Genomic DNA, 25,741 nt, shown 5'->3' with positions numbered 1-25,741 from the left:
ATTCCCACGAGCTTTTTGGCATCCTAAACATCGTATACCCTCTCCTGTAAAACCGTACTGTAGGCTACGATGTACAGTGTACGTACACCACTCACATGCGAAGGGTACGAGTTCTCATCTATATGCGGAGCACTGTTTTTCCTAAATTATATCTGCGTACTGCGACTGCCGGAGACATTTTTGTTGCGAGTTTTAAAACCACGACTGCACTAAATTCGTCTACGTAATATAGTCGATGGAATTAATTTTCGTTTAATTCGACGTAGTCGTGGAGTCCCAGCCGGTATACCCATAGTCCGGCATATGACAATAGGAGTAATTGCACCCCCCCCCCCGCCGATCCTCCGGGACAACATTTTTCTTAAAGGGGACATCCTAAGGAACATTTTAATGCAAAGTTGCCAAAAAAAAAGTTGGCCTTACTTACAAAATGGCGGCCATTTTGATTGACAGGTCAGCCGAAATCGCAGATTTTGCGTTATAACATAGGGCTTACACAAACTTTTTCAAACTTTACAAAGGTAGATCGAAAGATCATGCAAAAATTTATCACCTGTCCAAATTTCAAGTGCTAAAGTGCGTTTTTCGATTTTTGTTGAATTTTTGAAAATCGAATTTAGGACAAAAATGAGGGAAAAAATCAAAATTTTACCAAATTGACCGAGAAAGCTGAAATTTGGGATATACCCTATTTTCGACATGCCAAATCGATTGGAAACGGTTTCAACCCGTTTTGAGCAGTTCTGGAGCCTCCAGCAGATTTTTGAAACTCGAAATTCCCACAAAATTCCATCAAATTGGAGTTGTAAAGCTAAAATTCATTCTAAAAACTAATTTCAATACGCTACGAAGTACTGCAGGTGAATTTCAAGTCGTTTTGGAGGCTCCAGCAACTTTTTGAAAATTCCTGAAACCTCCATCAGATTTTTGAATCTTTTAAATTTTCACAAAATTTCAACAAATGGAGATGGAAAGCTGAAATTTACTCCACACTCCAATTTTAACACCCTCTGAAGACGACTTCAGGTGGGTTCAAGTCATTTTAGGGCCTCCAGCGACTTTTTTGAAAATTACTGGAGCCTCCAGTAGATTTTTGAAACTTGAAATTTCCCAACATTAATTTATCAAATGGAGTTGGCAAGCTGAAATTTACTTCGCAGACTACATGGTGGTTTCAAATGGTTTTGAAGCTTCCAGCAACTTTTAGGAAATTTCAATTTTCCAAAAAAACGTCATACAACCTTTCAAAAAGTTGCTGGAGGCTCCAAAAAGACTTGAAATTCACCAGCAGTCAACTTCGTGACGTATTGAAATTAGTGTGCAGAACGAATTTCGACTCTCCATCTTGGTTTGACAACATTTTGGGGAAATTTCAAGTTTCAAAAATCTACTGGAGGCTCCAGTAATTTTCAAAAAAGTCGTTGAAGGCTCTAAACTAACTTGAAATCCATCAGAAGTCGTTTTCAGAGGGTGTTAAAATTGGAGTGTAGAGTAAATGTCAGCTTTCCATCTCTATTTAATGAAATTTTGTGAAAATTTAAAGTTTCAAAAATCTGCTGGAGGCTTCAGGAATTTTCAAAAAGTCGCTGGAAGCTCCAAAACAACTTGAAATTCACCTGCAGTACTTCGTAGCGTATTGAAACTAGTTTTTAGAATGAATTTTAGCTTTACAACTCCAATTTGATGGAATTTTGTGGGAATTTCGAGTTTCAAAAATCTGCTGGAGGCTCCAGAACTGCTCAAAACGGGTTGAAACCGTTTCCAATCGATTTGGCATGTCGAAAATAGGGTATATCCCAAATTTCAGCTTTCTCGGTCAATTTGGTAAAATTTTGATTTTTTCCCTCATTTTTGTCCTAAATTCGATTTTCAAAAATTCAACAAAAATCGAAAAACGCACTTTAGCACTTGAAATTTGGACAGGTGATAAATTTTTGCATGATCTTTCGATCTACCTTTGTAAAGTTTGAAAAAGTTTGTGTACGCCCTATGTTATAACGCAAAATCTGCGATTTCGGCTGACCTGTCAATCAAAATGGCCGCCATTTTGTAAGTAAGGCCAACTTTTTTTTTGGCAACTTTGCATTAAAATGTTCCTTAGGATGTCCCCTTTAAGAAAAATGTTGTCCCGGAGGATCGGCGGGGGGGTGCAATTACTCCTATTGTCATATGCCGGACGTGTGGCAAAGAAGATTAACGTGAATTTCAGGCCTTGATCGTATTTCCATTTTCCAGTTTGTCATTGTTTAATTATTACGATGAAGCTCGGCTGGAGGGTTGGAAATCTGTGCAGTTGACGGGGAAGGGAATCAATTTTTCAATTTTTGTCAAATGTCGAGTAATTCATCTTCTGGTAGGTACAGGATATCAAACTATTCGTACAAGAGTGTGAATTTGTCTGCAGATTTATAAAATGAGAGTAACTAAAGTTATTAATTATTCGTATGCACTTAGATATTGTAAAGGTAGGTATATTTTGCACATAGGCTCATCAACCTCATACATAAGCTCACAGCCTCAGTACCTACTTTTCGGTTTTACACAAATAGGACAAACAATTAGGGAACACAGAACATATACCTTATAAATAAAAATCCTTTTGATTATAAAAGCACATGATTATGAATAATCTGTTTAGTTACGAAATACATACCGTCAGGTGGGGTCGCTTTGATTTCGCGAGGTGACTTTGATAGCGCTTATTTTTCTGCACGTTTTGATCTGTGGAGCGAGTAAAACGTCGAATTAAATTTTTTTTTCAAGCAAAGTGGTTACACTTATGGTGAATTGACACGATAACAGTGTTGAGTTGGTAAATAATTATTTTCGTCCCTGCTTTTAATTGAGTTTTTTAAAAGTGGTAATTCTTCAAGATTTTTCATCACTCAACAAAAGTTGATGTTATAGTATTTTCAGATATGTAATAGAACATTGGCTGATAGTCTATCGTAAAGCTACACTCCTTGGGAAATATCTCCAAAAATTTCGAGTTTCTAGGTTGAGGTGCCTCCGATCCTTGGCCCATTGTTCTCAGTGGGGATGTTATTGATTTTTCATTTTTGAGGCTAAAAATCTAAGTTTTGAGACTAAAGTGAAAATCAACGCCATTTTCGGATTCAGTGTGAAATTTCATCCCATTTTGATAGGTCGCAAAGGTATTTTATTAAATATCTAACAATTTTGTTAAAAAACTGAATTTTATAAAAAATTGAGGAAACACAGGGGCTTTTATCGCTTTTTCAATATGATGAATTCCTCTCGGCCAAAATTGGTGAAATTTTGTATGGTAGGTCTAAAGGCGATGAGTAATCATTTTTTGAAAAAAAAGTACCTCTATCAAAGTGACCCCATCTCGTGGGTGACTTCGATACGGCCTTTGAGGGCAATTTTGAGGCACAAAAAAAAACAAAAAACAAAAAGGCCATTTTGTGCGTTTTGACATACTTCACACATTGAGTGGTGCAATTTTTTCAAAAACATCTTTCTACGCCGTACAGAGCAGAAATCAAAGCGACCCCGCCTGACGGTAATCAGTTTCATTAATCAGGGAGAACACAGAGTGTTATGAGATCTGCAATTTACAGACTAACAGATGTACGCACACTTGAACACATAAATACCATAAGGGTATGCTGTAATCTTGTAAAGTCAAATATAGAAGATTTGAAAATGAATGTAAATACTCTGTATGATTTTCCTTTGGAACCACATCAAGTCTAGGAGGTAAAATTATTGTCAAACCATCACCAATTTGTTATTTCCCAGTCAATACTGATATAATTTACTTGAATTTTTAAGTTAAAAATGCGTACTTTTACCAGTTTTTTAAATTTGGTTTTTGAAAATAAAATTCCACCAAGAATTTGTGCTTTTTGGTATTGCTACCCTGCGTTGATTAGCTTACGTTTTTTGAATTTCTGCCCATACAACAATGACCATGCTAATTTCGATGTGAATGTCGACCCATCCACATCTGTCAGTTTTAGATGCCACATGTCGATGTCAATTTTGACCTGTGTAGAGCTAATTGTCGATGTAATTGTCGACTGATGTTGATCTGCTTTTGTGTCAACAATTGGCTCGACACAGGGTCAAAATTCACATCGACATGGGGCATCCAAAAGTGACTGATGTGGATGGATCAACATTTACATCAAAATTTATGTCGACCTCCTGCTTCGTAAACTTATAAAATTTGAGTTTAAAAATTTCAATTTATTTTCCAAAAATGATTTCTTTTGATGTGGCTATTGCTCGTGCTGAAAACAGCATCGATGCAAAGTCCACTTCCAACAAAGGACAGATGAAAAGTCTGTCTGTCTGTATAATCAAAAAGTTGAACAGAAATTCCTTACATATATCAAAGATGGTGCAATACTTTATCTAAGAGTACTAAACTAATCCATTTTCATGTCAACATGTCGATGTTAATGTTGATTAGTGGTGTCAAAAAATATCGATAGTATCGATACTTGGCTGTATTCGATACTTACCGATACTTTTTGAGCGAGTATCGAATACAAAATTATGTTAAAATTTAGCAAAAATGGTGCAAAATATCGTTTAAACTTCCTCAAAATTCGAGTAAAAGCATGAAAAAAACAAAAATACCAAAAACCATTCAAATTTTTGTGAAATTCCAGCATGTTGTCAAATTGTCACTGTATTTTTCATGTTTTCCTCTGGGCCATGGCCCATGGTAAAAAAAAAAAACACCGGCAAAAGTGTGAAAAATTGGGAGTATCGATAGTATGGATACTTATCGATACTCTTGGAGAATCATTTGATACTAATCGATACCTTTTTTCGACAATACTTGACACCACTAATGTTGATGTTGAATTTGACATCAACAAATCATCCACAATATCAACATCATATCATCTACAACTCCAAACTGTGGAAAAGTGAATAATTTTATCAATGCCCTAGAAAATTTGTTTTCCTCAATGAACAAGATCATTTTTTTGAATGTTTACTAAACTTTTAAACACTAAAACAGAGATTTTAATTCTGAAAAATTGGTCGACATAGTTGTAGATGTAAATTTCGCGCAACAAATTTTACATCTAAGTTTACATGTCAAGATGGCATGTCAAGGTATCAGAAATAATGAGAAAATTTCGAAAATTTTCATTTACCTGGCTTTTGTAGGGACAGAAGATTCCTACTAAATAATTAATTGATCACTTTTCCATCATTATGTTGGAAAAAAACGTATAGCCGATGTAAATGTCGACATCGACAATTGTATACTGCGGGTGAAGTTGATTTTTCATTATTGAAAAATGAAAAAACTGATGATTCGAAAAGTAAAAAAATTCACAATTCTTGATTTTCTTCAGGAATTCAGGACATAATTTTATATTTTTCAAAAAGAGCCAATTTTGGAAAAAATTATAAATAATTGTTTTCGAATTTTCGGCGAGAAACAGGAAATTTTGGCAGTTTTGACTGGAATCCATCGAAAAAGCCTTTTTTGGAAAATTTCAAATGAAGTCAGATTATTTTTGATGTGAAAAGTCAATTTTCTACTTTTCAACTTTGAAAAAATTTTCAAAATTTATAATTGAAGAAGTAAAAACTCATGGTTTTTGGTAGGAGTACTTTGAGTTTCCCTGCTTACCAACTCCTTCCCAACTTCTCCAATTTTTTCAAACTCACCGAACTATCCCCGAAAATGTCCAACTTTTTATTGATGTCTCACCCCCCTCCCACCCTCTCGGTTCAAAACGCTTCTGCAAGAGGCTGAGCCAAGGGTGCTCAACGTAGGAGATATTTTGACCAAAATTTTTGGCTACTTTTACCAGGAATAATGTAAGTTCTCAAGAAAACGCTGATCTTAAATCTGGCATTTGGTCTCTGTAGACTCGAAATGAATGCTAGATGATCCAAAATTTTCAATTTGTCAGTTTGGGGCTGGTTATTCAATCGTCAGTTGAAGGTGCTTCACGTCATGTATTAGTATTTTGTAGTTTGACTCGTCGATTTTTAACAACTCGACGTCGTTGAGTTCGAATATATGTTTATTTTTTTAAATTTTACCTCTCAGGGTCTCCTCAGCACCTTTTTCACCTTCATTCAGAAAATAGCAAATGAGTAGGGGTGACAGGGGGAGAGGGTGCTCGCTGCTTGGAGCTATCCCTACGTTAATTGGAATAAAACAATAAAAAATGCGCCAACTTTCAACTTTAGTCAACTAACGAAATTACCACAGCGAACCTCCCACCCCTCCCCTCGCCTTTGAGTCCATCCTCTTCCTCAATGGACGATATCAGAGTTCCATAAAAATGATACATTACCTGGAACAAACGGTACAAAGACGAACGAAACGTATTTTTCGAGTATATGGTAAAGGACTAGAGGTAGGTAGATGCATGTGTCACAATCTGTTGTGTACATTTTGGCGCATTCGAAACCCCTCGGGGGAATCGCTAATTATACGATCGCTGTGGTCATCTGCTCGATATCTCAGGGCATGGCAATCCCTGGCGACACCCTCAATAAAAATCGAACGTCAATTATCTCGTTTGATTGATACGACCAGAGACGACGTCGTGAATTCGGAAATTCGGGTACCCATTAAGTGGTTCTGGTGGTAATTTTTAATGGCACGCTATAGATCCTTATCAGGCCATAAGCGAGAACGGACTGTGGAGGCAGCATGGTGTTATTGGTTGTCCTATACATCAGCGTGATAGAGATGTCTGTTTACGTGTGATTTAATATACTCTCCACAAATGGAATGGAGGGACTCGACTCGACTCGAGTATAGGACATTAGGATATATAGCATAGTATAGGATGGAATGTGAAGTCGCTGATGGCGGCATCAGCATCGAACGCGGACGTTTGCGACGAGTATTTTTAATTTATTCGTTTTACACGCTTTTACCACTGCTGCGGTGCTCTTATCAACGCTTATCATCGACGTGCTCGCGTTTAAAAAGCACATTTCGTGGCTTTCTTACCGCCACAGCCACAGCCGTTCTGCGCCCTGCGCCCGGCGCCCCTCTAAACTACCTCTACATTTTTCTAATTAAATTATTTCATTACTTAGATTCCTATGTAGGCAGACTTCCGAATACCGCCAGTGTCATCACTACATATACCATGTCCATGTCCCATTTTCATGCACTCTTCTAGCTCCTACTGTATCTGTTGTATAGGCTTTTCGGTATTAATGAACTCGTCAACGACAACAGTAGCTCGATTTTATTCCAGTATCTGACGTCGATCGTTGTCTAATATGTTCTCGTGGTTGGGCTTTGACATTTTATACGTATTTTTTGACTTAATCGAGTACATTACTACATGACGAATTAATGTAGGGTTAAAATTAAACGCACAGATACGGACTCGATTACCCACCGAGGAATATATATTTTTTAATTTGCCTCCCTCCTCTCCTCCTCGATTCTGGCACTGGCTGTCGTGAGATGTGTTTCGATCAATATTGTGCATGTTTTTCACTTAAATACATTTATACATCTACATAGTATAGGTATATTTTTGTAATAAGTACGTATATTTTGAGGTGCGACGAGATTTTTACAACTTTACACGAGGTATTAAAATATTCCGCGTCCGGGAGCGGTTTCCTTTTTGGAAATCAAATCTGGCGTAGGAGTTATTTATATGTACGCGTAACCGCCGCCGTCAACGGATTCGAGCGATATTTTCCTTTGATAAGGAATTACTATACTTGCACGTAGGTCTAGAGGTAGGTACAGGTAGCTAGGTTACTTTTGGAACTTCGCCTTATACAGTTTATTTCCTACCGTATAGACCCGAGTATTTAAAAAGATTATTTTTCTGACCGTATTTCTGCCTAAAATTTATCGTACCCGGCTATTCGAGTAAGGTAATGTGAAAATTCCTAATAATGAGGTGCCCCTTCGATAAAACGAAATTAGATTACCATCTGTCACGAATTTTTGTATTTTTCCTTCCAGCTGAGTTTTTCTTTTTTCGGTGACACGCCAAGATAATCGTGGTAAAGTTCAATGATCTTCGAGTGCATGATTATGTATGTCGATGTCGATGGTGGTAATTTTGAAGAATACAGAGAGTTAACGAATCGTCCGGAATCAGGCACCCTTTGATTGAAATTTCAGAGGCTAAAGCAACGAGCAGCTTGACGTGGTTGTTGAAAAATTCGTTCTGTATGCAATTTGAAGTTTTTTTAAAAAATAATTTTAGACATTTTCAATTTCATTTCCACTTCTTAATCAAATTTTCAGAATATTCATTCTTATGTTCAGTTATTCAGAATTTTTGATGTCAAGTTTATTTCACATCTGGATTTTGCTGTTGAGTTTTCAATATAATTTTCAAGATTTCGATTTTCATTTTCAGTTTCGATCTAATTTCTAGAATTCTCAATTTTATTTTCAGCCTTCGATTTTTTTGATTGATTTCTAGGGGTAAATCATTCACGAACGAATTGAATAATTTTTGGTGAATCATTCGCAAACGAATAGATCCGAACAGGTGATTCGTTCGCAAACGAATTGATTCGTACAAGTGAATCGTTCGCGAACGTATAGATTCACTTATTTACTTTTTGGGGAATCATTCGCGAACGAATTAAAATTTTTTTAGTGAATCATTCGCGAACGAATAGATTCAAACAGGTGATTCGTTCGCGAACGAATTGATTCGTACAAGTGACTCGTTCGCGCACGAATAGATTCACTTATTTAATTTTTGGGGAATCATTCGCGAACGAATTAATTCGTTCAAGTGACTCGTTCGCGAACAAATCGATCTATTCAAATAATTTTTAATGAGTCATTCGCGAACGAACTGAATAATTTTTAGTGAATCATTCGCGAACGAATTGATTCATTTAATTAATTTCTAGTGAATCATTCGCAAACGAATTGATTTGTTTGAGTGACTCGTTCGCGAACAATTCGATTCATTTAAATGATTTTTGGAGAATCATTCGCGACCGAATTCATTTGTTCAAGTGACTCGTTCGCGAACAAATCGATCTATTCAAATAATTTTTAATGAGTCATTCGCGTACGAACTGAATAATTTTTAGTGAATCATTCGCGAACGAATTGATTCATTTAATTAATTTCTAGTGAATCATTCGCAAACGAATTGATTTGTTTGAGTGACTCGTTCGCGAACAATTCGATTCATTTAAATGATTTTTGGAGAATCATTCGCGACCGAATTCATTTGTTCAAGTGACTCGTTCGCGAACAAATCGATCTATTCAAATAATTTTTAATGAGTCATTCGCGTACGAACTGAATAATTTTTAGTGAATCATTCGCGAACGAATTGATTCATTTTATTAATTTCTAGTGAATCATTCGCAAACGAATTGATTTGTTTGAGTGACTCGTTCGCGAACAATTCGATTCATTATTTAAATGATTTTTGGTATTTTGGTGAATCATTCGCGACCGAATTCATTTGTTCAAGTGACTCGTTCGCGAACAAATCGATCTATTCGAATAATTTTTAATGAGTCATTCGCGAACAAATTGAATATTTTTTGGTGAATCATTTGCGGACGAATACTGTAGATTCGAACAGGTGACTCGTTCGCGAAAGAATTGAATAATTTTTAGTGAATCATTCGCGAACGAATTGATTCATTTAATTAATTTCTAGTGAATCATTCGCAAACGAATTGATTTGTTTGAGTGACTCGTTCGCGAACAATTCGATTCATTTAAATGATTTTCGGTGAATCATTCGCGACCGAATTCATTTGTTCAAGTGACTCGTACGCGAACGGATTGATTCGTACAAGTGACTCGTTCGCAAACGAATAGATTCACTTATTCAATTTTTGGCGAATCATTCGCGAACGAATTAAATAACTTTTAGTGAATCATTCGCGAACGAATAAATTCGTTCAAGTGACTCGTTTGCGAACAAATCGATTCATCTTGATCATGTTTAATGAATCATTCGCAAACGAATTGAATAATTTTTGGTGAATCATTCGCGAACGAATAAATTCGTTCGAGTGACTCTTCGCAGACAACTCGATCCATCTAGATAATTTTTAACGAATCACTCGCGAACGAATTGAATAATTTTTGGTGAATAATTCGCGAACAAATTTAATAATTTTTAGAGAATCATTCGCGAACGAATCGAATAATTTTTAGAGAATCATTCGCAAACAAATTGATTTGTTTGAGTGACTCGTTCGCGAACAAATCGATTCATTTAATTAATTTTTGGTGAATCATTCGCGACCGAATTCATTTGTTCAGGTGACTCGTACGCGAACGAATTGATTCGTACAAGTGACTCGTTCGCGAACGAATAGATTCACTTATTCAATTTTTGGCGAATCATTCGCGAAGGAATTGAATAATTTTTAGTGAATTATTCGCGAACGAATTGATTTGTTCAAGTGACTGGTTCGCGAACAAATCGATTCATTTAATTGATCTTTGGTGAATCATTCGCGACCGAATTCATTTGTTCAAGTGACTCGATCGCGAACGAATAGATTCACTTATTTAATTTTTGGGGAATCATTCGCGAACAAATCGATCCATTTAAATAATTTTTAATGAATCATTCGCGAACGAATTGATTTGTTCATGTGACTCGTTCGCGGACAAATCGATTAATTTAATTGATTTTTGGTGAGTCATTCGCGACCGAATTCATTTGTTCAAGTGACTTGTTCGCGAACAAATCGATTCGTTTTAATATTTTTTGTCGAATCATTCTCAAACGAATAGATTTGTATGAATAACTCGTTCGCGAACGAATTAATTCATTTAAATATTTTCGGTGTTTCATTCACGAACGAATTGATTCGTTAAAGTGGCTTGACGGCGAACAAATCGGTTCATTTAAGTAGTTAAATTTTGATGAATCAATTCGCCAACGAATTTATTCATAAATTCAATGAATTAATCAATTCTTTGGCGAATAATTCGCTATAGATTAACTTATTTATATGCAAATGGTTCTAAAATTAATCAATTCGTTCACGAATGATTCGCCCACTAAATGAATCGATACTCTCACGAACGCGGTAGGTGGAAAATTCCAACTTCGCAAATTAAGATACACCCTAACGTATACCTAACGATGAAAAACTAATTTTCATTTAAATAAGAAATCAAATCACAAACGATCTCATACATAGCTCATTTCGTAATACGACCAACGTGCAGGGGTCACGAGTCACGACGATCATATTTTTACTCAAATTGAATGCCGCAGGCAGCGTAATAACAATACCTAAACATCGTTTAGCCCCTTCGTTTTGGCAAATTACTTCTTTTTTATAGCTCGTAATCCAAGCACCATGCAACGAATTAATCGCGAATCGTTTCGGTAAACACTGTGAAATCTTACTCTACAGTCTACAGCACAGCACAAAAGCGAAGGAATCGTACGAGTATCATAAGCATAACACAGACTGGTCTCACCAGATCACTATCTATAGCCCATTTCTACCCCATACAAACTCTAACTCATCGTACATCCACCCCACCCTTCCGGGCATCGTTCGCGTTTCCAAAAGCAAGTGCCAGAGTTGTGCAAACCAAGATCAGATTACTCCATCTCATCATCTCATCCCTGCCTCCCTACGGTACGATCCACGTCTTTGAACGCTTAATACGCGAAAATATCGCCATCTCACGTAGCAATTAGCCGCGATAACCGAGCTCCAGCACACGTGACATTGGTGCTGGCATTTCCTCATTCCTGCTCCTGCTCCATCCATCGTGCGAGACGCGTGACTTTGGCCGATTAATTAGAACGGCGAGGTTGGCGAGGATATACGTACAGCCAGCAGCTCGTATAGAGGCCAATTATACCTACCGCCATGCCACCATGTATACAGGCTGTCTGAAAACGCGTCAACAATTCTGTAAAACACGAAACAACACGACCCCTGCTGCCAAAGCTCCTCGCAGCTTACAAAAGTACGCCGCAAAAGCTCGTCAAAATAAAAGCAACGACAGCTACGACGACGACCGGACGAATTTGAAATTAGGGACGTAGAATTTTACACGATATAACCGCATCCCTTCCTCACATAATGTTCTCTCCGCATCCCCCAATACCCTGCAACTCGTAACTCGTAACTTTTCAATTATTTGCATATATGCAGATGAATTACTGTACCACGTACATTACATATGAGGCTTCCCTGCTGACTAGGCGACAGCAAAATCAACGTTTACTTAAGCTCGAGCTCGCACACATCAAGTTGGACATTATAGCGAACGCGTCGAAAAGAAAGCATCGAAAAAAAAGACTACAAAAAAATCACATCACGTGTACGAGAAAAGCGTATAAAAGTGAGATTTTAAAAATTCATATATTCGTTCTTACGCCTCGTCATCGTCAGCCTTCGCTAAAACTCGTAATAAAAATGCTAACATTATCGAAGCATTATTTTTTCAAAATAAAAATTCACATCTGTAAGTAGTTATATTTTTTTTACGTATTCCAATATCGTACGCTCGCCTCTCCTACTCCTCCTCCTGGCGCAGAAGCTGCCGAAGCAACAACTACACTAATACACCGTCGAAATGAAAAATGGCTATGAAAATTGAAAAAGTATAGAAACGTCGGTTTAAACCGAATACGAATAGAGGTACGTAAATATGATGGGGAAAAAGAGCGAAAAAACGTAGACTGGAGAGAGAACTCGAACCAAGACCGATATCGTACTTCACCTATATCTTTTTCTGCAGCATTATCATCATCGTTCGAACGACTATATATACACGAATACGTACCTATATTTATTCATACTCGATATAAGTATATGGTACCTCTACCTATATTATTTGAAAATACGTATAGTTATAAATTGTGTGAAAAATTGCCAAAAATCGAATACTTAATGCGCTTTTGAAGAACCCAAAACCGCGGAGCATTTGTCGGTATCGTTTAGATATACATATTCGTCGCAACGAGGAAAAAAAAACGTAGACAGCGAGTGAGATGGTTCCTGTACACCCCTCCTCTCCTCACTAAAAGCGACCCATTTCCTTTGGAAAAATTATGGCGTGAAAAAATATTACTATACCTACAACTTGAGAATCGTACCTAGCTATATGTAGTATCTATCTACATGTGTACAAAAAAAAAATAGGGTGTCGATGAGGTTTTCAAAAGTTGTTGGAACGGCTCAGCTGAGCTGGTTTTTTGCTCTGGTTTTTAAAAAGTTTTTAACGACGTGACGACGTTTCACCATAAAGTGTCGGAGCTTTTACGAAATAATTAACTGACCGCGCGAATCACACGCTTCGACGAACCTTTAACCCGCGTATATTATATGATTTAAATGTCACGACCGTTGTTTAAATGCACCACGTATAGTGTACTACGTAGAGCTAGGAATAAGGTACTGAATAATCTGATGTTTCCTCGTTTATTATATAACACTATGCATAAATATGTACCATATTCCCCTGCAGTGATGATGGCGACAGGCGAATCGTCGAGTGGAAAATCTCTAATAATTCTCGCCTCTCGTACATGATTTCAATTTGATTGCGTTAGGTAAGGGTTGCGAGTCGGATTCGCCATACTAACACGTTGGATAACGATGGTGATTTTGCACTTCGGTGCCCACTACACTTTTGAGCTTTAGTTTACATCGGAAAAAATCGAATAACGATGCATGATTGCATTTTAAGTCCTATTTTGTAGCAAAACTTCAGGGTGTTTTTTTTTTGGTAAAAAATGTATCAAAAATATCAAAAAAGCTGATTTTTTTTTTTTAAATTTGGGCAAACAAATAAAATTTGACAAAAGAGAAGCTTTTAAGAAATTTTATTTGAAAAATAGCACATTCTTATTTACCAGACTTTGAAACAAACAGATGATTTTTTAGCCGAGCAATATAAGACAAAAATCAATTCTATAAAATAAAAAAGCTTTTTATAAGCAATATTTGGACAAACTTTGAAACAAAAAGAGGATTTTTTAGGCAGGCAAGCAAAATCAATAAATTTTTGATCAATTTTTGAAACAATCATGACCATTTGACGATAATGTACTTATGTACTTATTTCATCAAAAAATTACTTCCTAAGAATTTTCACGAAAAAAACATCACAAGACAATTTCGTCGAAAACCAGGAATTTTTTTGATAAAATTGTGGAAAAAACAGGATTTTTTTGGGCAATTTTTGCAAGAACAGAACTTTTTGACAAAAATGGAACCTTCTTGACAATTTTACTAAAAAAACGAACACTTTTTGACAACGGTGCCTAAAGGGGCATTTTTTGACTACTTTGCTAAAAATTGACGCTTTTTGACATTTTTCCCAAAAATTGACTCTTTTTTGACATTTTTTCCAAAAATCGGCTCCTTCTGACATTTACCCCAAGAAAATACTTTTTTGACATTTTTTCCAAAAATTGACACTTTTGACATTTTTTTCAAAAATCGACTCTTTTTGACATTTTCCCCAAAAATTGACTCTTTCTGACATTTTTTCAAAAATTGACTCTACTTGGACATCATCCCCAAAATAAACTCTTTTTGACATTTTTCCAAAAATTAACTCTTCTGACATTGTCTTCCAAAAATCGACTCTTTTTGACATTTTTCCCAAAAAATTGACTCTTTTTGTCATTTTTTCAAAAAATTGGCTCCTTCTGACATTTTTTCAAAAATTGACTCTTTTTGGACATCATCCCCCAAAATAAACTCTTTCTGACATTTTTTCCAAAAATTGACTCTTCTGACATTTTGTCCAAAAAATCAGTTCCTTTTGACATTTCTCCAAAAATTGACTCTTTTTTGACGTTTTCCCCTCTAAAAATAAACTCTTTTTGACATTTTCCCCAAAAAAATTGACTTTTTTGACATTGTTTACTCTTTTGACATTTTTTCTAAAAATTGGCTCCTTTTAACATTTTCCCAAAAATCGACTCTTTTTGAGATTTTCCTCAAAAATTGGCACCTTCTGGCATTTTTTCCCAAAAATTGGCCCCTGACATTTGAATCAACTCTTTTTAATATTTTTCCAAAAATTGACTCTTTTGACATTTTTTCCAAAAATTGACTCCTTCTGACGTTTTCTTCCAAAAATCGACACTTTTTGACATTTCCCCCAAAAAATCGACTTTTTTTGACATTTTTTCCAAAAATTGACTCTTTTGACATTTTTTCAAAAAATTGGATCCTGCTGACATTTTTTCAAAAATTGACTCTTTTTGGACATCATCCCCAAAATAAACTCTTTTTTGACATTTTTTCCAAAAATTGACTCTTCTGACATTTTTTTCAAAAAATCAGTTCCTTTTGACATTTCTCCAAAAATTGACTCTTTTTTGACGTTTTCCCCTCTAAAAATAAACTCTTTTTGACATTTTCCCCAAAAAATTGACTTTTTTGACATTGTTTACTCTTTTGACATTTTTTCTAAAAATTGGCTCCTTTTAACATTTTTCCAAAAATCGACTCTTTTTGAAATTTTCTTCAAAAATTGGCTCCTTCTGACATTTTTTCCAAAAATTGACTCCTTCTGACATTTTCTTCCAAAAATCGACACTTTTTGACATTTCCCCAAAAAATTGACTTTTTTGACATTGTTTCCAAAAATTGACTCTTGACATTTTTTTAAAAAATTGGATCCTGCTGACATTTTTTCAAAAATTGACTCTTTTAGGACATCATCCCCAAAATAAACTCTTTTTTGACATTTTTTCCAAAAATTGACTCTTTTGACATTTTTTCCAAAAATTGGCTCCTTCTGACATTTTCTTCCAAAAATCTACTCTTTTCAACATGTTTCCCAAGAAATTGACTCTTTCTGACATTTTTTCAAAATATTGGTTTCTTATTTTGATATTTTTTTTTCAAAAAATTGGCTCCAGACATTTTTTCAAAAAGTTACTCTTTTTGGACATCATCCCCAAAATAAACTCTTTTCTACATTTTTTCCAAAAATTGACTCTTTTGACAATTTTTCCAAAAAATCAGTTCCTTTTGACATTTCGCCAAAAATTGACTCTTTTTTGACATTTTCCCCGAAAAATTGACTTTTTTGACATTGTTTCCAAAAATTGCCCCCTTTGACATTTTTTCTAAAAATTGGCTCCTTTTAACATTTCTCCAAATATCGACTCTTTTTGAGATTTCCTCCAAAAATTGTCTCCTTCTGACATTTTTTCCTAAAAATCGACTCTTTTCGACATTTTCCCCAAAAATTGACTCTTTTCGACATTTAATCCAAAAATTGGCTCCTTTTGACATTTTTTCCAAAATTGACTCTTCTTGACATTTTTTCCAAAAAATCCGGTTCCTATAGACATTCTCCCAAAAATTGACTCTTTATTCTGACATTTTTTTTCTAAAATAAACTCTTTTTGACATTTTTCTCAAAAATTGACTCGAACTTGAAAAAAAAATAGTATAATTTAGAATTCTGAAAGGAAAAGTAAATGAATGAAAAAAAAAAGTTGAAATGTGAAAAAAAGCAGAAAAACAGTCCTACCTATTTTTTGCAATTTTAGAGAAAACATTTTTTCTTGAGCAGGGTAAGGAATATTTTTTGTGATGGTACTCATAATGTTATCCAAAAAAAGAAGGCAAGGGACAATAACACAATTTGATACAACTTTAGCAAACAGTTTTTAAAAAAATGATTTAAAAAGTGAAGATTCGAAAATTTTTGGTCAATGTTCAACCTCCTCTCCCAAACTTTCCACCCTTTTTCGATACATTTTGAATTTTACATCTCTATAATGCGAAAAGGGCTTTCCCTTTCCCTCAAAGTAATCCATATGCCACATCAATTTTTGAGAGAAAACAGATGGATATTTAAAAACACTTGAGTAATACTAATAATGTAGTATAGAAATCGAAACGTCATTCACATCACATTTTTGCATTCGATCGTTTTTTCGGAGAGAGAGTGGGGGGGGCCAATGAGAGGTGAGAGGTTGTAAAATTGAGTGGATATAGGAACTCGATCAGCGCCCCTCGGAAACCTGAACAGATCAGAAACAACACATTTGGGGGAGGGTTCTGAGAAGTTCGAATATAATTTTCCAAGTCTCTTACCATTTTCTCAAGTCACGAGGTCCTAATCGGCGCGGCGTCGTTTCATCAACTTGGTCCTCTATTTCTGAACCCAATATCCGAATCCTTTAAACCTGCGACATAAAAAACACACAAAAAAAAGGATGAATAAAATATACACGCAATAAATACCTATAATTACACTATAAATTAGTCGTTGCTACATAAGAAGGAAGAAAAAAAGCACCTCTTTCCACTATCAAAAAACAATCAAACACCAAATTCCAATTAAATTTCTACCTATAAACGAGGAAGGGGGAAAAATGATAAAATTCCATCACGTTGCCATAGCACATATAAACCATGTTCTGCAGTTAGAATTTGGACACCGGATGCATACTTAAACGTTAGGTAGGTATCTTTTAAAAATACACCCTCTTCGAACGTTGAAACATTTACACCAGATCGTTTTACCTCTTGTTTGAGCGATAAACACCGAACGTGTTGTGTAAATTACAAAGAAAACGAAGAACGCCATTTCGACAGATACTTTAACTCGTCCAAGTACCCAGCATCAACAGATACGTGGCGAATGGGGGTGGGGGTCAGGAACAGGTAAGGAAAAGGGTACACACTTACAAAGTTTAGAAAAATCACTCGTCGTCGCGCCGATATTAATGTACGCGTAGTATGTACTCGTATAATAACATGCACTTTGACGAGTGCATGCTGCATAGTTGCATACTTGTCGCATGTGCATCGAGCAAGGGTCGAGGTCGCAGGGTTAAAAATGACTCGGTTAGCGCGTGTTAACGTTTCAACAAGGTGCGCTGTAATTTTCTAAATACTTTACCGGCGGCGGCGCCGCCTAAAATAGATATAAAAACTTCTCGCAGTAGAGAAGAGCTGTTCAAAAACGTCGAAACTTTTTTAATTTCGAATTCGCGATTCCAATCTTATACTTAAATTACTTCAATACACTGTTGCTGCTACGGCAGCGTCTCGCGCTTTTAATATAGCTGAGATGACGAAAACACTCCCCCCTCACCCTCTTTTCCAGCTTCCCTTCCGCCTTTCGTTCGTATTTATTTAATCGAACGTCTTCGAATGGAAATTAATCTCTTTATTCGCCAGTCTGTTGCTGCCATCGAGTTGGCGAACGACAATGTCGTCGAGGATGTTCTCCGTAATATTTTTTCTTTTGTTTTTCGAGTCGTCCGCAAATAGCTAATGAATGTGCCAATAAGAAATATTATAGAATTGGTTTTAATTCAGAATTTCACCTGCGGTCAAATTTTTGGTGAATTGTTCGCGAACGAATTGATTCGTATAAGTGACTCGTTTGTGAACGAGTTGATTCATATAAGTGACTCGTTCGTGAACAAATAGATTCATTTAGTTAATTTTTGGCGAATCATTCGCGAATGAATAGATTTGTATAGTAAGTGACTCGTTTGTGAACGAGTTGATTCATTTTATTAATTTTCGGTGAATCATTCGCGAACGAATGGATTACTTACTTATTGGTGAATCATTCGCAAATGAATAAATTCGAATAGACGATTCGTTCGCGAACGAATTGATTCGTATAAGTGACTCGTTCGCGAACAAATTGCTTTATTTAATCAAGTTTTGATGAATCATTCACGAACGAATTGAATAATTTTTGGTGAATCATTCGCGACCGAATTGATTAAATGTTAGTGAATCATTCACGAACGAATAGATTCGAATATATGTGATTCTTCGCGAACGAATTGATTCCTATAAGTGACTCGTTCGCGAACGAATCGATTAATTTATTTAATTTTTAGCGAATCATTCGCGAACAAATTGAGTTTGGTTTGTCCTGTCATCTTCCTATATACCGAATTCAATCTCGAAGTGATTTATTCGTTAGCGAACGATCTTTTTTTCCCTGAGCGAATCGTTCGCGAACGATTGAACGAATCACTCACAATTTTTACATTTTTTAATAGCATTGCGAAAAGCTTTTGCCTTTTTTGGAAATTTTGTTGACGACGTTTAATTATTTCGGCAAAATTTCCACAAACGATACTTTTTTGCTGAAATTTTCTGTAACATCTTAATTTTTTGGCAAAATGGTCAAAAAAGTTGCTATTTGAAGTCGAGTTATTTGCCAAAATTACTGAAAAGTCTCGTTTTTCAGCTGAAATAGACGTAAAGTTTTCTTTTTTTGTCTAAATTGTCTAAAACATCTTAATTGTGTGCTAAAATCGTGTGGGGAAAAGTTTTTTTTTTTTTTTTCTAGAAAAATTGCAAATTGTTACAAAATAAGTTTGCTTTTTTGGAAATTTTGTTAGTCTTATAAGAGTTTTGATTTTTTGCTAAAATTACTTAAAGTCTTGTTTTTTAACTGAAAAGGCCGAAAAGCTTTGCTTTTTGGCAAAATTCTCAAAAGAGGTATTGTCTTTTGGGGAAAATTCTCTTTAGTAATTTAATCAAAATTTTGATATTTTTTCTGTCAGAGAGTAAAGTGTAGAACAATAAACACGTAAAGGAAAGAAGAACACGATTTAGAGAAAGCTGAGGCATATTAGCTTCTTCAGTAAATCATCAAAAATCATCTAAAATTATTTTTACCTGCAGCTTTTTAGCAGCTCGCCTTACCAATGTGCCTTTTTTGTTTCATTGTATTATTAATTTGGCGAATCTCAACAGTCAACGTCATAGGCGTAGCCTTCGCGATGACACAAAAAAAATCCAGCCAAGCTGCGTATAGTAACCTAATTGCGTGCACCGAGCTATAATTCTGGACGTTTCCGTTTCTCCCTCTGTGCTGTTTTTCCTCTTCATTGCTAGATCTAATCGCACGCTCGTATGCGAAAAATGATTTTTTATACCGTCTAAACATGACATTCGCCAACCAATTGACCCTCTTTTTCGAGTTGATAAAAAACGGCGAAAAATTTCCATTCCAGCCGAAGCTTGCGGAACAGGAACAGTCCGCAACATTGGCGCATTGTGGCTAGGGGGTGAGGTGGAGGGTGAAGGTTGACTCGCAATCACGCACGAACTGTTAAAACTTTTGACACTTGCCAAGTGTTAAATTTCCAAACAAACCTTCTATTCCCCCCCGACGAAGCCTGAGTTGGAACAACGCACGAGGCGATGTTTAAAACCTTTGGTGAAAAATTACCTAAATCGTATACGAGTATGCAAGGTATCGGTGGTACCAGGTTCGCGCACATGGTCCATTATGTGTTATCGAAACACCTCCCTGCGTCGCACCAGCTTGCGTTGAAATATCTGCTATTTCGTGGAAAGGGCTGCAGCTTGAGCCCGGGAGCCGCGTGTAGTCTCGTCTTTCACATCTTGCTAGAAATCCCGCTAACGCTATTAATTATCGTCTGCTCTTCTCCCTTGTAAATAAATGTCAACGTTAAAAGCCTTCTTGTGCTGCTTTGCTGTTTTTGGGCAACTTTATACGTATTATAAACGCTCATCGTCTCGCGTAGACGTTTTCAATCGACCAACAAATCACCCAGCTAACGTTTGGCGTTTGTTTTTGTTAAAACCTCGTCACTCGACGACAGAAGCTGCTCCTCCACTTAACACAAATGTACTACCTACAGAAATAAGCGCGAGAAGGCACCTTGAAAATGTAACCGATCGCAGGCTTCCGTCTGCTGTACATAGCTGTCCTAAGGGTTCGATAAATATCCCAATGATTGGAGTGGAATTGGGTAGTTGCTTGTTTCTAGAGCTCTGGCCACCCGGGAATCCTGCTGAGATGAGGGTCTCCCTCTCCTATTCTCCTTGTACAGCTTCCCACTATGTAGTTGGAAGAATTTATTCGTTTGGTCGGAAGTTGAAAATTTTAGTGATTTAGCGATACTAAATTTCTGAGGAAGTTTGATTCTTGGAATGGGGCAATTTGCTCTACAGAAAATTATTTTTTATTTTTGTTTTTTTTTCGGCTTGGCTTGGCTTGAATCTTTTGAATTGAAATTTATTAGGGGGCTCCGAACATTGGGCTCCTCCCGGCTCACATCCTCAAGGTGGGATCAAAAACTGTCAGATATATAGATTCTTCACCAGAAATTTGAGCGCAGGTGTGAATGATTCACCAAAAATTAATTAAATGAATCGATTCGTCCACGAACGAGTCACTTATACGAATTAATTCGTTCGCGAATTATTCGCCAGAAATTATTCAATTCGTTCGTGAATGATTCACTAACAAGTAGGTAATCAATTAGTTCGCGAATGATTCACCCAAAAGTATTCAATTCGTTCGCGAATGATTCGCCAAAAATTAATTAAATGAATCAATTCGTTCGCGAACGAGTTACTTATACAAATCTATTCGTTCGCGAATGATTCGCTAAAAATTAGTCAAATGAATAGATTTGTTCGTGAACGAGTCACTTATATACGATTCAATTCGTTCGCGCACGAATCATCTATTCGAATTTATTCGTTCGCGAATGATTTAACAACAATTATTGAATTCGTTCGTGAATGATTCACCAAAAATTAATTGAATCAATCAATTCGTTCGCGAATGAGTCACTTATACAGATCTATTCGTTCGCGAAAGATTCGCCAAAAATTAATTAAATGAATTGATTTGTTCGTGAACGAGCCACTTGTACGGATCAATTCGTTCGCGAACGAATCACCTATTCGAATTTATTCGTTCGCGAATGATTCACCAACAAGTAATCAATTCGTTCACGAATGATTCACCAAAAATTGATAAAATGAATCGATTACCCCTACCCCACCCTACCATTTGAATTGGAAGCTGAACTGAATTCGTTCGCGAACGATTTGCTCACAGAAAAGACAAATTGTTCGCGAATGAATAAATCACCGAAAACTCAAATTAATAAATTGTCAATGTCACGACGTAACTTTTCAACTTTTCCAGTTTTATATTTATTCCTAGCATTTCAATTTGAAGCTGTAGTAAATTCGTTCGCGAACGATTCGCTCAGAAGAGTTGAGTCATTCGCGAACAAATGATTCACTGAAAAATTGATTTCTCGTAGTTATTATTATTGACATTACAAAACTCGATAGTTTATGTTATCATTAAAACCTGGACAATTCGTTCGCGAACGATTTGCTCAAAAAAGTGAAGTCGTTCGCGAACGAATAAATCGGCGAAAAATTGAATTGAATTACTCGTAGTTATTAATGGCATTCCGAAATTCAACGGTTTATAATATTCTCCAAATCAGGACCCAATTCGTTCGCGAACGATTTGCTCAGATCAAAACGAATCACTCGAGAACGAATGAATCACTTTCAAATCAAATCTAGTAAAATATGTAGAACGTGGAAAAATTTTATTTTTTTTTTTGAATCCATTAGTAAGAATTGAAGATGATCCGTTCGCGAACGATTTGATCGAAGTAGATGGCAAAGGTCGTTCGCGAGTGAATGAATCTCCAATAACATAATGACAAAAGTACAGTGTTTTAATCCTATCACCAAAAACTGATTTGAATTCGTTCGCGAACGATTTGCTCAGAAACGATGAATCATCCGAGAACGACTGAATCACTTGGAAAGCAAATCAGGAACGACGAATCAAAACGCATAATTTATTAATCTGCTTGTTAAAATTGTGAATGATTCGTTCAATCGTTCTCGAACGATTTGCTCAGAGAAAAAAGAATCGTTCGCGAACGAACGAATCACTTTGAGATTGAATTCGGTACAGAGCAGGGTGACACGATGAAACTTGCCAGTTTGAATCTAGTCATCGTAAGCTCAACTCTATTCGTTCGCGAACGATTCGCTCAGAATCGATGATTGATTCGAAAATGGCCAAATCACCGCTAAATAAAATACTCGTATGTACTATGGAATATGACGTTGAAAAATTCGACTTTTTCAAAACCAACAATAATTCGTTCGCGAACGATTCGATTACACATGGGAGAAAAATCGATCACAAATTAATGAATCATCAACAAATGATATCATGCAGGAAGAAGATAGCGTGAAAACTTTAAATTACAAATTGATTTTTTGGTTGCAAAAAAAGTTGGAGTTGATTCGTTTGCGAACGATTCGCTCAGAAATGATAAATCATTCGAGAACGACTGAATCATTTGAAAATCAAATCAGACACGACAAGACAAAGGACAAACTGAAACTTCTTTCAGTCTACTCGTATTGATATTTGATATAGAATTTTGAATGATTCGTTCGCGAACGATTTGCTCACAGAAAAGACAAATCGTTCGCGAACGAATGAATCACCGAAAACTCAAATTAATAAATTGCCAATGTCACGACATAACTTTTCTAGTTTTAATGCTAGCATTTGAATTTGAAGCTAGACTGAATTCGTTCGCGAACGATTCGCTCAGAAGAGTTGAGTCGTTCGCGAACAAATGATTCACAGAAAAATTAAATTTCTCGTAGTTATTATTAACAACATTATGAAATCCGACAGTTTATGTCATCATAAAAGGTAACCTGGACAATTCGTTCGCGAACGATTTGCTCAAAGAAGTGAAGTCGTTCGCGAACGAATAAATCGATGAAAAATTGTATTAATTACTCGTACTTATCAATGGCTTTACAAAACTCGACCGTTTATAATATTCTTCCCAACCAGGACTCAATTCTTTCGTGAACGATTTGCTCGGATCAAAACGAATCATTCGAGAACGAATGAATCACTTTCAAGTTTCAAGTCAAATCCAGTGAAATAGAAAATGGCAAAATTTGATTTTTTTCAAATCGATCAGCAAGAATTGAAGATGATTCGTTCGCGAACGATTTGATCGAAGTAGATGGCAAAGGTCGTTCGCGAGTGAACGAATCTCCAATCACATAATGACAAAAGTACAGTTGTTTTAATCCTATCATCAAAAACTGAATTGAATTCGTTCGCGAACGATTTGCTCAAGATTCGCCAATCATTTGAGAACCATACTAACATTACAAAATCAACGCAGATCCAGTGACAGAAAACGCGGGCAAAATCTATTTTTGAACTTTCCAGCAACGAGATTTCTTGGAAAATAGTCCTCTAATCTGAATTTTTAGCTGCTTCAGTCATTTTTGAATCATATTAGTCTATTCTGGCGATACTTGTAGAATGGAAAAACATTTACCTCTGGTCACAGTACTTTCTTGGTCACACTGTACAATTCTAAACACAGGCGAGCGTTAATGAAGCGATATAACGAGCGAGCTGCGAAAAGATGGCAAAAATCTAGAGACTTTTCTCATCTGTGTACAGTATACGCGGTTTTGTGGATGTTTTTAATTACACTCGACGATTTCGGGCGTCGTCGTCGCATCGGGTACAGGGCTTTTAATTTGCATCTCGTCTTCGGTCGTCGTCGTCGCAGTTTGATTGCGACGACGACGCGGCTCACAAGGCAGCGACGAACACAACAAAAGAATAAATTTTTTGGTAAATGGGCGCGAACGACGATGAAAGATGCCCTTCTAGCCTCGGTATAATTTTTCAACTTTTGTAAAAATACGACGCGTACGAGCGTCTTTTGAAAATTATTTATCGAGGCTGCGAAAGGAACGCTTCATCGTCGTCGTATATACTTTGTTCCAAAATACGAAACAAATTAAGACAATTAATTTATGCAAATACACCGGTCGTCGTCAAAGCAAAGCCAAACAAAAGGGTATCGGGTAAAAATGTCGCTGTCGCCGCCATCGCGAGACCAGACCGCCAACGAAACAGATGAACCGCAGAAGAGTACAGTTTTTCCATATTTTGAATGCGTCAGGCTGCCCTCATCGTTGCCCTTCTCTCTCTGTCCCTCCCGTGCGCATAATTACAAAGAAAAATAAAATTTCAAACGGATTAATTAAAATCAAAACGTCTTCAATGCGTAATCCAGCGCCGCAAATTACGTCTAAAATGCAAATTTATGCGAAAACTTTTTCATGCCAGCTCCATCCAGTTCTAGTGCCATTATGTGTACAATGTTTCGGATAAACATTCTCGACGAGCTGATAAAATGATACGAACAGCCACGCACCACAGCCCTGGTGCTTGCCTGAACCCCCTGCCCCTACGTATATAGTAACGCGAGTCGCGAAAGCGAAGGCGAAGGCTTTTTAAAAGTAATTTTCTTGCGAGAAAGATAACAGATAAATGCGTCCCGTTTCGCCGCCACAGCCTACGAGAAAAAAAATAAAAACTACCTTTTTATCCGCGTTAAACGTTAAACTTTTTAATATAACTTTTTTTTGCGTTTTTTTTTCTTTTTCTATTCTTTTTTTTTTTTTTTTTTTTTTGAGAAAATTTTAACTTCTTTTTTGAACTTATATTCTTATTACGTCGTTATCATTGGTTAAGCCCTTTGGCGTAATTTGAGAGAGTAGAAAAAAGAATAGAAGAGGGAAACTCTTATTAAGAAACTTCTCCGACAATATCAAACATTTCCAAGTATACGAGTACCAGTACCAGGTACCCTTACCTATATATATTTTATAATTAAAATTTTCCTAAAACGCGTTACTTATACTACAAATACAATAGAGAATGGAGAAAATGTTTAATTATAACAAATTATTGCCAGCAACTAGTGTAGTAGGTACGAATAATGCTAATTGAACGTGGGACGATACGACATCCCTTTTTCGAGAAACGAGTAAAGCATTGAAATGAGACTTCGTGTTCTGGCAGAGGAAAGGAAAGAGAATCAGCTCCTGGCTTTGGGTTACGTTTCGAAGAATTTGTATTGAAAATGATTACTTCCGATAGGCGGTAACTGGTAGGGCAATT

The 25,741-nt window shown here is 36.2% G+C and overlaps 1 protein-coding gene and 1 long non-coding RNA gene across 2 annotated transcripts in view; one reads left to right on the top strand and one right to left on the bottom strand.

The window, feature by feature from the left end:
* LOC135837960 (roundabout homolog 2-like) overlaps positions 1–25,741 on the top strand; it is a 638,803-nt gene that overhangs the window by 46,631 nt on the left and 566,431 nt on the right. The window lies entirely within an intron of this gene.
* The window catches only part of LOC135837966 (uncharacterized), an 81,818-nt gene that overhangs the window by 46,285 nt on the left and 9,792 nt on the right, over positions 1–25,741 (bottom strand). The window contains exon 2 of the long non-coding RNA XR_010557279.1: positions 17,038–17,129. This is a non-coding gene — a long non-coding RNA (uncharacterized LOC135837966). The remainder of the gene's footprint in view (positions 1–17,037; positions 17,130–25,741) is intronic.

The sequence above is a fragment of the Planococcus citri genome, chromosome 2, assembly GCF_950023065.1.
Source record: "Planococcus citri chromosome 2, ihPlaCitr1.1, whole genome shotgun sequence".
NCBI lineage: Eukaryota > Metazoa > Arthropoda > Insecta > Hemiptera > Pseudococcidae > Planococcus > Planococcus citri.
The sequence above is the reverse complement of the archived record's forward strand: the minus strand, read 5'-3'. Positions and strand labels throughout refer to the sequence as shown.